At 40.8% G+C, this 14,556-nt stretch overlaps 1 protein-coding gene across 5 annotated transcripts in view; it reads right to left on the bottom strand.

Moving 5' to 3' along the window:
- Positions 1-14,556, bottom strand: part of RAPGEF4 (Rap guanine nucleotide exchange factor 4) — a 352,267-nt gene that overhangs the window by 195,233 nt on the left and 142,478 nt on the right. For 2 of the 5 annotated variants that reach the window (XM_007458845.1, XM_007458846.1), the window contains exon 1: positions 13,929-14,184. The exons of the other annotated variants lie outside the window; for them this stretch is intronic. The gene's annotated coding sequence lies outside the window, so the exon portion shown is untranslated. Of the gene's footprint in view, positions 1-13,928; positions 14,185-14,556 lie in introns of those variants that run through there. 5 annotated transcript variants of the gene reach the window in all.

The following is a 14,556-nucleotide window of genomic DNA, read 5'->3' as shown; positions in this document are numbered from 1 at the left end:
CAGCCGCTCCGCGGCATGTGGGATCTTCCCGGACCGGGGCACGAACCCGCGTCCCCTGCATCGGCAGGCGGACTCAACCACTGCGCCACCAGGAAGTCCAGTCTCCTTCTTTTGTCAAAATGTATCATCCATTTTTGTGAGGCCTTTGAAGTGGGGACCTTATTGCCATTTTACAATTGAAACTGGAAGCACAGAGGGATTCAATGACTGAATGAAGGGTATAAAACAGGTCAGAATCTGAGATAAATAACCTAGATTTTTTGCCCTGCCCTTCACTACACTCCACCTAACCCTGGACTCTGTGAGGCATTTCTCCAAGCTCTTGAAAAGAAATTTCCTATGACTGCCCCATTTCACTTGAGTCAGCTCTCTCACTGGCAGACGGCACGCCAATACCCATCAAAACACTCTGCTGACAGCCTTGACACCTCAAAAATCAGGGGAAATGGAAGGCAGGCGAATTCACAAGTTTCTCTCCTGAGCGACATTCTGAATCCATTCTGAAGTCACCCAAGTAAGAAAGTCTTATTCATGCCTCTCGTTCCTTCCTGATTAGCAGCGTTTCAGATCTGATACAGCCTAGTTGGATCATGATGGAGCCCTGCAGAGAGTAGTAACCGTCTCTATTTTCCCCTAGCAAATATATGATTCTCTGTGAATCAAGAGTGGTGAGCCCCTAGCAGAGTCACATTTAAGTAGTTTATCTGAATCTGAAGGCAGCAAGTGATGTGTACTTTTCTTAATTCTAATAGAATTTATCTTAATTTGAATAATATACAAGTCTTATACCAGATGTTAAAGTTGAGTCAAAGGTGCTATAGCTCTTTTCAAAACATTTCAGCAGTTTTGATCAAAACCTAAATATTCCCAAGCTGCTGATTCCACTAGCACAATCCCTAGGCTACATTCAGTTAGATGGCTTTCCATAGGATTTTTAATAAACTTAAATCTCAACCTATAGGATAAAACCATAAAGTCATTTTAGGAATAAGAAACAGGCATGAAGAGAAATAACCCCACATGGTTTTATCCATGTGTATGGCAGCAGATTGCTGGTGATGTTCATGGTTATTCTAAAACATTCCACAGCAACTGAAATGAGGCATTAACACCTAGAATTAAATATATGGGTTTCAGAGTGTAGTTACTGTAGCTGCAGCCCCATCTTGGGGCTCATATGCAAGGCTGTGGCCTCTTCAAAACAGGAAAAAGAAAACAACTCCTGACATAAACCAATACAGACCACACGGCTGTGTAAGAGGGATAAAAAGCTTAAAGACGGAGCTGGCATTTTTCCCCCACCTCTCCCATGAGGCATCAAAGTCTCCACAAGTTTAACTGGACCCTCATTTCCAAAAAGACAAGATTGCCAGCTTCTCAAAACTGGGAACTGGCCTGGCAATATGTGTATATGATATAGATATATCTATATGGATAGATATGTAATATGTAATAGAGTATAGTGTACAGGGTCATAATATGAAATGTATTCCTAAGATGGGTTACCATATTACGGGATATGATTTTAAAAGGCTTGAAAAGCAGTGCAGTAGGATACCCTAAATCCCTCTGTTTGGGTAAGCTGCAGGCAGAAGCATCAGTAATTGCACAGTGGTGCCAACAGCAGAGGGAAGTGAGGCCATAGGGAAGGAAATGGGACTGAGGAATGAGGTGACCTGAGGGTAATGCAGCACACTCAGGGTACCGGAGTTGCCAGGACTGCCCCTAGTTTGAGCTAAACAATCCCCTGTAGCAAAGAGTTCACCCTTAAGGGACCCCCAGCTATTAAGCACCTATGATTTCCTCTGCACTGTCTCCATGAAAGGTGTCAGTGATAGCATCTGCAGCTCACATGGAAAGACGTTTTCCCTGTACATTTCATACTTTACGCTGCCTGAGTTCAGACTTCCAGACTTCGATTTAGGTATCAGATACAATCCCTGCCCTCCAGATGTCTACGTCAGACTGAGCGGATAAACAAGTGAACGCTCATTCAGTAACAGAAAGAAAATTATATTAGGCTGAACTTATGAAATTACCATGTTTGGAGGTCAGAAGTGGTTGAACATCAGCCATTTTGCATGGTTTAACTTAATAAAAATCACCAAAACGCAGTAAGGGGCCAAATAGCTTAGGGATTAGAGCTTAGCTTAGAGATGGGGCTGACAACCTGAAGACTGCGGCAAATTGTTTTGAATACACTCCCTAGCCCCACATTCCACCCACAGCAATGTGGGTGAAGATATCCAAATATCAGAAACCAACTTTCCGTGATTTTCAACACGAAATCTAACATTAAGTCTCTTCAAGATTTTGGACTTCCTTTGCTTTCTACTATTTTCCTCAAAATATACAAGTATATTTCCTCAAGTATACAAGTATAAAAATTACCCACAGGTAAGGAACTTTTAACGAAAAGATTTCCAATATTTTCATTTTGAGGGGTTCAAAATAGTACCTGTTAGTGTTTATTTATTTTTAAACTCACTACTTTTCAACAAGAACACAATGCAGAACTTATCGAGGCCTCCAGCTTGTTTTCTTTTCCATCATAAACTTTCTATGTGAACAGAACTTGACTGTTGATGAAGAACTTTCCCTTGTTATCTTATTTAGGCCGCTAAAAACATCATGAGGTAAGGATCAGCATTCATACTTTACCGAAAAGGAAATGAATCGTTCCAGAGGCTTGCTGAGAGGGGAGGAAAGCCAGTTTTGTTTTTTAACTTAACCTTTAGCTTTCTGATTAAAATTCTGGTTGGCTTCAGATTCTGAACCACAAACACTTAATCAAGCACCTACAAGATGCAGGCCCTTGATTAGAGGTTTTTCTTGTGTTACTGTTCATCTTTCGGCAAACACTTTAGCAGGAAGTCAAACCTTTCTAAAGTGTGAAAAAACTTAGGAGTCACAATTCAAGGTGGGTCAAAAGTAGACAGCTCAGCTTTTTAGAAAACATTGCCTGGAGAGAAGTTCTTCTCCATGTAGGCTGTTCTATGCTCTTTCGAGTGTTGTTCATATTAACTACTAGAACTAATCAATGAATTTGGTAAAGTAGCAGGATAAAAAATTAATGCACAGAAATCTCTTGCATTCCTATACACTAATGATGAAGAATCTGAAAGAGAAATTAAGGAAACACTCCCATTTACCAGTGCAACAAAAAGAATAAAATACCTAGGAATAAACCTACTTAAAGAGACAAAAGACCTGTTTGCAGAAAACAATAAGACACTGATAAAAGAAACTAAAGATGATACAGATGGAGAGATACACCATGTTCCCGGATTAGAAGAATCAACACTGTGAAAATGACTATACTACCCAAAGCAATCTACAGATTCAGTGCAATCCCTATCAAACTGCCACTGGCATTTTTCACAGAACTAGAACAAAAAATTGCACAATTTGTATGGAAACACAAAAGACCCCGAACAGCCAAAGCAATCTTGAGAAAGAAAAACAGAGCTGGAGGAATCAGGCTCCCTGACTTCGGACTATACTACAAAGCTACAGTAATCAAGACAGTATGGTACTGGCAAAAAAACCCAGAAATATAGACCAACAGAACAGGAGAGAAAGCCCAGAGATAAACCCATGCACATATGGTCACCTTATCTTTGATAAAGGAGGCAAGAATATACAATGGAGAAAAGACAGCCTCTTAAATAAGTGGTGCTGGGAAAACTCGACAGCAGCATGTAAAAGAATGAAATTAGAACACTCCCTAACACCATACACAAAAATAAACTCAAAATGGATTAAAGACCTAAATACAAGGCCAGACACTATAAAACTCTCAGAGGAAAACATAGGCAGAACATTCTATGACATAAATCACAGCAAGATCCTTTTTGACCCACCTCCTAGAGAAATGGAAATAAAAACAAAAATAAACAAATGGGACCTAATGAAACTTAAAAGCTTTTTGAACAGCAAAGGAAACTATAAACAAGATGAAAAGACAACCCTCAGAATGGGAGAAAATATTTGCAAACGAAGCAACTGACAAAGGATTAATCTCCAAAATTTACAAGCAGCTCATGCAGCTCAATATCCAAAAAACAAACAACCCAATCCAAAAATGGGCAGGAGACCTAAACAGACATTTCTCCAAAGAAGATATACAGATTGCCAACGAACACATGAGAGGATGCTCAACATCACTAGTCATTGGAGAAGTGCAGATCAGACTACAGTGAGGTATCATCTCACACCAGTCAGAATGGCCATCATCAAAAAAATCTACAAACAATAAATGCTGGAGAGGGTGTGGAGAAAAGGGAACCCTCTTGCACTGTTGGTGGGAATGTAAATTGATACAGCCACTATGGAGAACAGTATGGAGGTTCCTTAAAAAACTACAAATAGAACTACCATACGACCCAGCAATCTCACTACTGGGCATATACTCTGAGAAAACCATAATTCAAAAAGAGCCATGTACCACAATGTTCATTGCAGCTCTATTTACAATAGACAGGACATGGAAGTAACCTAAGTGTCCATCGAAAGATGAATGGATAAAGAGGATGTGGCACCTGTATACAATGGAATATTACTCAGCCATAAAAAGAAACGAAATTGAGTTATTTGTAGTGAGGTGGATGGACCTAGAGTCTGTCATACAGAGTGAAGTAAGTCAGAAAAACAAATACCGTATGCTAACATACATATATATGGAATCTTTAAAAAAAAAAAAAAGGTTCTGAAGAACCTAGGGGCAGGACAGGAATAAAGATGCAGATGTAGAGAATGGACTTGAGGACATGGGGAGGGGGAAGGGTAAGCTGGGACGAAGTGAGAGAGTGGCATGGACATATATACACTACCAAATGTAAAACAGATAGCTAGTGGGGAGCAGCCGCATAGCACAGGGAGATCAGCTCGGTGCTTTGTGTCCACCTAGAGGGGTGTGATAGGGAGGGTGGGAGGGAGACACAAGAGGGAGGAGATATGGGGATATATGTATATGTACAGCTGATTCACTGTTATAAAGCAGAAACTGACACACCACTGTAAAGCAATTATACTCCAATAAAGATGTTCAAAAAATTGTTTTGCATATTAAGGATGGAGAAACAAGAATGAGACCTAGGTTGTGTCATGTAAATGTCCTTGTATAGTCTCAAGGTGAAGAAGCATTTCTGCAATTTTATAAACAAAGGATCCCAAACCTCCTGTTCCGTCTACGGTACATGACTCGGATGAAGAAAAATTTCCTTGCCCACAAAAGCTATGGACAATATAAAGTGATGATATTGAGCTCTTGTGTTAATAAAAGTGCATTCTGAAGAGGCTTTTTTGGGTCAACACTTTACCATCATCATAAATCTGTCTTACTCACTGCTCTAAAGATGTGCCCGGAATAATGCCTGGCAAACAGTAGGAGTTAATGGATGAATGGAAAAAAGCAAATGAATAACTTACAGGAACACAGGGTAACTGAGGCCAGTCCCTCCAAGACTGAGGACCATCTCAAAGAACAAAGGTTTTATAACCTCTCCTCACACCTGAAAGAAGTTAGTTGGCTAATACTAGTTAGCTGGGCAATGCTGTGCTTGTTATGCTAAAAAATGACCAAATTAATTATAGACCTTAGTTTTATGGTATGACCTGTGGTTGACGAGGGGCAGGAAAATGTGGCCTTTCTCTTATTCGAACTTAGGACAAGCTCTCAACTGTTGCATGGATTTGGAAAAATGCTTCTCCAGTCAGCTACCCTCCAATTTCTGAACAAATGTCAGAAACTGCTGTGGAGGGTCACAGTTAGGTCTAAAGGCAAAATGACACACGTGAATGCTTATAGCATTGCCTGAGTCTCTGGAAGAACTGCCATCCACAGGATGGTCTGAAGACCACAGGACTCACTTTGCAACCTCGGTAAATTTTGCTGGAAACAGTAAGTAGTGGAGATGAGTTGTCTTGTCTTTGTAGCTCAACACAGCAACTCGGCTGCAGAGAGGGCTGAGGCTGCTGATGTATTTGTCCTGACACTGATATTTGGGGAAAACCTTTCCTTCTGCATGGCTCCAAATGTGGCTCAATAGACCCTCATATTTTTACCACCACCGATTTTTAGGTAGTCTTTTTGTTCTTGTTTTTAAGAGTCCAAAGCACTTCCTATGTTCCCCTTTTAGAACAGGAAAACTACAGAACCCCTACTTAGTCAAGATGATACTGGAATTATCAACTTTGTCCTCTGAAGTAACAGGGAGGGTCAAAGTCTAACTAACAGCTGCCTCCATGGCTTGGATCTCTGTGCAAGAGGTACACCTTTAAAGAAAGCAGGAGCACAATTAACAGGAGAGAATTATGCACATGACTCCTCCCCTCCCCCCAGCCCGAAGGTTCCTACCCCTCTGCCTGCACCCCCTAGGTTTTCTCTTATTAAAATTTAGAATGAAAAAGCAGAGACGGTCTGTGCTATCTAAGAGCAGGTTATTATGCAGTCTGCTCTAATTTTGCAAAATGAAATACAGGACTCGTATTTTCCAGAAGCACTGGGATGTTAAAAGAAATTTAGAGTCTTCTGTGGACTGCAAATGAACCTTGAAGCAAAGGTCTTTCTTTCAGTTAAGTATTATCATTTAAGGACACGAGTTGTGTGAATAATATTGACCAAAAAACATTTAATTCATGCGTTTATTATTTCAGAGATTGATTACTGGGATGCTTGTTTTGTTAGGTGGTCCAATAATCTGTTCATTTGATTCCAATCTGTTCACAATGCAGTTGCAAGCCTGGAGGATAAGAGCCCAACAACTGAAGCATGTCACACCCACTCCAGTTCCTCTGTCACTGATTAACAGTTAAAATTTGGATTAACTTAGGTATGACATGAATTTATGAAACATACTCCACTTTCTTTTTCTCATGAAGTTCAAATATATTCTAGATTCTTCAACCAAAATGGCTTTAAAGATGTTTAGTAAAAATGTAAAAAATTTTCTGACCCAGACTACCAGACTTCTTCCATGTCACATGAAACCTTTCCAAAATATAGTTAGAGCTCAAAGGTTCAATACAATTTCTTAAATGTTACCCCCTTTACCTTTATAGATTGGCCGGGATGGACAACAGTCTGTGCCTATTTAATCAAGATGAAACTGGACAAGGCCAATAGATTTAGTTCTCTCTCTCACCACAATTTATTATAAGATCCAATGCATAGCCATATCCTCAGCCATAAATCCATTTTACTCACAAAGTGCTGAAAAATTAGAATCTTCCAATCGTATCTGGTTTTAAAGTGATATACGTACATGTGGATGATGAGGAATCTGTTTAGATAAAGCAAAGGGGTATGTTCTTGGACCTCTGTGTTTAGGTTCAAGAGTCTTTTCTCTTGGATGATTCCTCGGACCACGAGTAAAACGAACTCATTTCTCTTTTACTTTCCAGTGTAGGTTAAAACACTGAAGAGTTTGTATCCATTGACCCTGTGACATTCTGCCCCCTTCCCTCCCTGCATTGCCTCAGAATCATTCAATATTCCCCCAAGGACACAAGAAGACCTGAGGGAAACAGAAAACCAACTGAGTGTCTAAATAAATTTTTTAAAAATCTAAAGCACAGGAAGTCAAAGCATCTTTTGTCTCACTAACCATTTGGGGGACAGCAAAGGCTTTTGAATTCCAAAACTTTGGCTTAATTAGAAGGACAAATTCTATGTGGTTTATAATATAAACAATAGAGTAGGGAAGAATGTATGATTTCAGAGTTAGTGTTTCAGCCCCAAAGGAGATCAATACAACAGAATTGATGGCGGGGGGCATGTTTGAGGGAGGTGTTTTGGGAGAGAAAAGCAACTCAGCAAATTATTGGTGTGGGTCAGGGAAAGAGGCCCACTCCCTGACTGCTCCATTCTGGGGTCAAATCCCAGTTGAGTGAGGAGGGATCTCTAAGCACAAATCTCTATCTTGCTTCCTGAGTTGAGGGCTAGTGTGACCCAAGCGTGGAAGGCATTAGCATGCAAATACTAACAGAAGGCTCATGAATGGATGGGAACCACTCCCTATTCCTCCCAAAGCCAGAAAAGAACAGTGACCCCGAATATCACCTGTATTTTAATAGCACGTAAAGAAAGATAAGCCCGCAGAGATCAAGAAATAGGAGAGCACAAAGAAGTCAATGGAAAGGTCTATTTCAAGAAGAGGATGATCTCTGATGCCAAGTGCTGTAGAAAGATTAAAAAATGACAATCTCCTTCACATTCAGAACAAGTAGGTGGTAGATGGCTTTAGCTAGAGGGGTTTCCATGAAGTGGTCAGGGTAGACTTTAAATCACAGTGGGGTGAGGAGTGTTTAGAAAGGGAAGACACGGACCCAACAAATGTAGACAAGCCTTTTACGAAGTTTGGCTATAAAGGGGGAGAAAATGCTAAGAATAGATAAAAAAGTATATGGGGAAGATGAAGGTTTTGTCCTATTTTTTTTTTTTTAAAGATTGGAGTGGCTGGAGCCCCTGTACACTCTGATGAGAAGGATCCCCTAGTTATGAAAAGCTCAAAGATACAGGAAATAGAGGAAACCGTACATAGGTGGAGGAATCAGAAGAGGAAAACCTCTTCTATTCTAACCTGAGGAAGGGTAGGATGGATGAATACAAATGGACAATTCTAATTAATATATATTAGATCACTCGTATTTGCAATGCCTTCTTCCTCTCACTCAGAAAAAGGAGAATTTGTTTGCTGAACTCTTTATGACTTGTGCTGACTGAGGTGCGAGGTGGGAGGAAAATGGCCGACACCAAGAGAGACTAGTTGCTCTACCTATGAGGGGATGAGAGAAGACAGACAGGAGTAAGATGAGGTGAATTAGTGTGGGGCAGAGGAGGAGGACAGAGGGAAAGAATAAATTGACAGCTGCCACGAGGGGCCAGACTTTGGGGGGGAAAAGGTGTACAATCATTAAAAAATCAGGCTGTGTTCTGAGATTAGTTTTCCTCTTCGTCTTGGTTAACTCCTTAAGAACTTTTCAGTAAAGACTCTGTCTTCCAAGGCTTTCTGGGTCAGGTTTGACTTTCACCATGTTGAACTGTCCTCAAGGCAATTGGCTTTAGTTGGGTTATGCAGGCAACAGATTTGGTGGCAGGAAACTGACATCTTGCATGGTCAAGAGGTGAGACTATCTGCTCAAAGTGCCGTGGAGACGCGGTTTGGTCAAAGACTGGGAGAAAGTAGAAGTTTTCACTGAGCTGAGGGGTGCAGTTGAGACTGGAGGTCAAAAATTTACCATAGCATCCATCTGGACAGTGCTATAATTTTCTCTGGCAGTGCTTAGCAGTCTGGTTGGAAGCAGAAGAAAGCACACAACTGGATGAAGGGTTGGTATCCAGCCTGGTAGGTGTCAAGATTCTAACTATCCAATACTAGAAAAGTTCATTTCTACGTATCCAATACTGTAATGACTGACAAACAGGAATCACTCAATAGATCTTTATTGACTGGATGAACGGGAAAACTGAAAATATTGGTAAGAAGGTGGTTGAAATATTATAATAGGCCCTGGTACCCATGAATAGGGAAGGAAGTGGAGACAAGAGGGGGCTAAAAGGGTAAAACTCAAGAGGACCAAAGGTTCCTAGGAGATTTCTCAGGTCTACCAGTCACATGAGCAGCATCACCCACTCAAGAAACTTCTAAGTCTTAAAGCACCCCCTAGTGGCGGATCCAGGAAGCTATTAGGCCCAATATTTGCCTTTATGTTTTACTCCTCGAAAGCAGCAAGCACGTTCCTATATACAGTCATTCCCTCAGTATCCACGGGAGATTGGTTCCAGCACACCCCAGCCTCCTGCGGATACCAAAATCTGCGGATGCTTCAGTCCCTTATATAAAAAGGTGTAGTAGAGTCGGCCCTGTGTATCTGCGGGTACGGAACCTGTATCGGAGGGCTGGCCGTATTCCTCTTTTCAATGTTCAAAACGCTCTTAACCTCCCTTCATGCAATATCTTTCTCATACATTCTTTAAACCTGCTGTTCCTCCTCTGTTTCTGAACTTTTGCCCCAGCTACCATAGGTATCTTTCTTTCTCTCCCCCTTTTCTCCCATCCTCATTCCCTTTCCTTTTTCAATTTGTGAAAACAATCCTGGTCATAGCACATATCGTTAAAGATGAAATTCATGATATGCCTGAAATTGAGGACAAGGAAATCCTTACGTTTCAAAACTGAAGAAGTCAAAGTCTCTTACAGTCAGTGAAAACGGACACAGATTTAAAAATAGCCACAGCGCATACCATCTTGTAACCAACCTGCGTTTCCCAAGTACTCGCATTCAAAACATTTATCCATTCTTACGGTATTGCTTATATTTTAATTAATAAGTCTTTTTGCTATGAATTTTTTATCACAAATGTACATGCTTTCTACTGTAGGATGAGTTAGGCAGACTTTTGAAAAGTAGCCCAAAGATGTTTACAGCATTGTTCTGATAAAGGATTTGCAAATGAGCTTTTGGACAACCTACTTGCCAGTTGGGGGTTTGGCACGATTTTAATTCCTGCTTGAATTTCCTGAAAAATCACATTAAGTTATTTAAGAAAAAACAGCTGCCAAACTTTCTGACAAGTCATAATGAATGGTTAAGTTCTGAAAGGTCAACCAGCCATCTTTTGGCTCCCATCTCCTCCTTAAAACCAAGCTATTTTGAGAATTTCCATTCCTCATGCTCTTTTTCTTTCCCAACCCTGACACTATTCGTATCCCCTCAGTGGCTTTTTTTTGACTCAGGAAAACTTAAATGAGTTCCAAGATTGCAGAAAAGCCTTATTATTTGATGATTGTGGGTCTTGTCTGGGAAAAACTCCAAACATAGATTTGCCATTTTAAGCAATTCCTTTGAATTCTCACTCTATTGTCAGCAATAGTCCTGTTATTATTGGTTTATTATTGATTTTTTTCTTTCCCTTTATATGAGTTAACTAGGCACTAATTTTCTCTTCTCTTCTTATGTTCTCTTAGTTTTTAAGTCCCTGAAGGACTGTATTGTTTTAGCTTTTGGTGTTTGGGAGAACACACACACACACACACACACACACACATATCATACACACACACATATATACACATCATACCTTGCCATTATCACAAACCCATGACCTTTTCCCTCAGCACCATGACTATTTCTTCTTTATAATCTTGCTTCTTCTTTACCCTACTTTAATATAATCAGCTGCCACATTCTGTCCATTTTCCCTTTAAAACATATTTCGGATTCATCCTTTTCTCTGAGCTCCCACTGGCACCATGCTGTCTCAGGTCATATTCTCATTGAAGATTCTGTTACCCTCTCCGAGTCAGCTCTCCTGCCCCTCTTCATCATCACCCCACACCCCCACCCATGCCCCACCACAACTCAGTCCATACGGTCAATTATCTGGCTTTTAATATTCTGTGAGGGCAGGAAAACACCTCCTATGCATTTAGGCGCACCTCTTAATTCTCACAATCCTGCGTGATAAATGTTACTTTCCTCATGTCACAAATGAGGAAGCTGACTCTCCCAAAGGTTAAGCATCTTGTCCCAAATCACCTAACTTGTAAGTGTTCCAGTCACTGGCCCTCAAATTTGAAGAGGGAAGAGGTGCCTGTGTCATAACAGCAAAATAAAACATTTACATAACAAAGATTTTACACTTAATCTCTTTAGAGGCAAGGGATTAGACACATGTGCAATTAGTACCATATCAAGGGCAATGGCTTTCAAGAGATAGAATTTATGCCAGAGAAGTAGAAATCCAAGGGTCTGCTCTCAAACAGTTTATAATCTAGTTGGTCAGAGTGTGTATCTAGTACATGCTAGATACACAGCATATGCTAAATAAATACCTGCTCAAGCCAGGACCAGGGAATGGAAGGAGAGTCCTTGTTATTCTCTCCTTCTGGCTTGTCATAGGATGCTTCTTAATATAAAATGATCTGACACTTCCTCCTGACCTAGTCCCAAAGAGTACCAAAATACACTGTTAGGAAACAAAGACGTGGAGATTACTGGGCTGCCTTCCAACCACAGGCCTATTTATTTTTTCCTAACTACAAGATAATTATTGCTGGATATTATTATGGGATTTTTCCATACATCCTTTAGTTAGGACAGTGATGACCCAAAGCAGCCTTTTAATGTACTCTGGTCTCCTGCCAGCTTACCTCATTCTACAACTTTGGTTTTTATTTTTAGGATTATTCAAAATTCCCATTGCCTAATCAACCCCTCATTTTACCACTGCTGCTGTTGACTACACACCTCGACAAAGACTCCTTGGAAAAGGTCTTTTTCACTTGCGGTGGGCTCCTTTGAAACAAGCTCTTGCTACCTTCAACATTTTGGCAAACAAGGACACGTTCAAGGAAACTGGAGGCCAAACTTGACAGAGCACTGGGTGCAGCTGCTGGCCCAGCTGTGCGATGATTCTCAACTGGTCCATCACCTCCAAAACTCAACTATTCAGCACAGCCTTCCTTAGTCCAGCACTCCTGTTGGTCTAATATATTTGGCAACAGCCATTATTTCAGAAATGAATGCTCGTGTGTATTTATAGCAAGTCACGTGCCTGCTCTATCAACAATTAAAGAGATTAGGATTCAGCAGACAAACTCCTCTAATTAGGACAAGATGGAAGACACGGTATATAGAATGCTGCAGTTTGGTCAAGGTTTATTCTTTCCTAACAAGGCTGCCATGCCGCCTCTCATCACTCAAACAGCCCCTCCCTCCCTAGGGCCACCCTGCTCCCTGTATCACAGTCACTTCCTGTGTCTGTCCCATGGGATTTTCGGTCAGGGGATTCTGTTTGCAATGGACACTTCCAGTTGTCCCTTCCTCCCTCCCTCAAACCACACCAGAGACTCAGTGGACTGTTTTAAGGCTTGTTTTGATATAACATGGACAGCACCATGTGGCCACTAATTTCATTCAGTTACGCCCTTCCCCTGGAGCCTTGGTGGATGTTACATGCTCACACTTATGTAGTCTCTCCTCCGAACAAAAGCCTGAACTCAGTGTCTGGGCCATAAATTCCATCTTGCCTTGCTCTTGCCCATGCATTATTTAAGCAATCTTCTCGGTGAAGCCGGCATGAGAAGATCCCTCTGAGTAACAATCAGCAGGCGCCTTATGCGCTGTTCTAACGGGAAATGTAGGCTATCTGAGAGAGTTCCACCCATTCACAGCCTTGATAATGAAATATGATAATCTAATTTGGTAAAAATAAACTGTGAAATCAGAGATTTGAGGCAAAAACTTTAAAGATGCAATTCAGACGAGCAATCAATGCTTATTCAGTTTCTGTACCATCTCAGCTTTCTCCCTGTGCAGATGCTTAAGTGATGCTAAATTAAATAATTGACAAATTTTTAAAACTGCTGGAAATTACCATCTGTACTTAATTTTGGAATATAAAAAGGTCCATAGAAAACACCCGTTATGATTATTTTGTCTAATAACAGATATGAAACAATACAAACATCCCAGTCATAAAAATATAATGCGTTTCGAGCAGTCTGGCTTACATATTCAAACAGTTTTTCAAAACAAAAGACCACAGGAGGAGTGAAAAGCTGGGTTACCAATACGTCTTTTCAAATGAGTGGCAAAAGAACTGAGTTTTTAAGTTTAAAATCTATCCCTCTAACCCTCACCTCCCCACAAAACAAAAACCAAAAAAAAAACAAAACTCACCCACAGGCTTCCTATAGACAGTAATGATCACATCACTTTTTCACATTTCTCTCCTGGATAAACCCTGGGCTACACTGTTCTCTGTTCAGAACTTTATTAGGTTGGTATTCCATTTATACAAAATGAAGTCTAGGACTGTAAATAAACATGCTTGAGGCTTCCATGAAAACACAGAAAGAGAAACAAGCTCCCTGCGTGGGAACACACTGGCAAATACGTGGATAAAACAAGCTGAAACTTACACCAGACACTTCTCCCAGGTCCAGCTCGGCAGTTGCCCCTAAAGGTACATTCTAGTTTTTTTTAATCCATGTTCTGCTCTTCTCACTGATGGGACTACTCAGGCACATGGTCAAGTTGCAGTCAGCTTCTCGGTGATGTATGAGAGCTGGGTTGATTTATCTCGTCTTTCTGCAGCATATTAGCACTAATGTTCCTGCGTCTGCATCCTACCTTTCTTTAGCCGTAGCCCCGGCTTTATCATTGGTAATCTAAATTAAAGAGCCAGTGAACAGAGCAGGGTTGTTGTCCTCCACCCCTCCCTGTTTTCCATGAAACAATTGCCAGGCAGTCATTCCCGGACAAGGATTCCACTGTTTATTCTATGGAGCCTCCTCTTCAATATCCCATTGAGACTGGAAGTCAGTTGCAAAAGGAGAGGTCCGGCGAGACTGTCTTAGTTCAAATGTCTATGTATGATTTATTCTCTAAAACAGTAGAGATGGCCTCAGGAATTACTAGAGAAAGCTGTCATTTGCCAGTTTTTCAGCCCAGAATACAGGATTGACACTATTTACAAAAACAGAGTAACTTGGTCCTCAACCTACTGCCCAGGGTGCAGCACATCTTTCGGTGATTTTTTCTTTCCCT

The sequence above is a fragment of the Lipotes vexillifer genome, unplaced genomic scaffold (assembly GCF_000442215.2).
Source record: "Lipotes vexillifer unplaced genomic scaffold, Lipotes_vexillifer_v1.1 scaffold1306, whole genome shotgun sequence".
NCBI lineage: Eukaryota > Metazoa > Chordata > Mammalia > Artiodactyla > Lipotidae > Lipotes > Lipotes vexillifer.
Note: the sequence above shows the minus strand (reverse complement) of the source record. Positions and strands in the feature narration are given on the sequence as shown.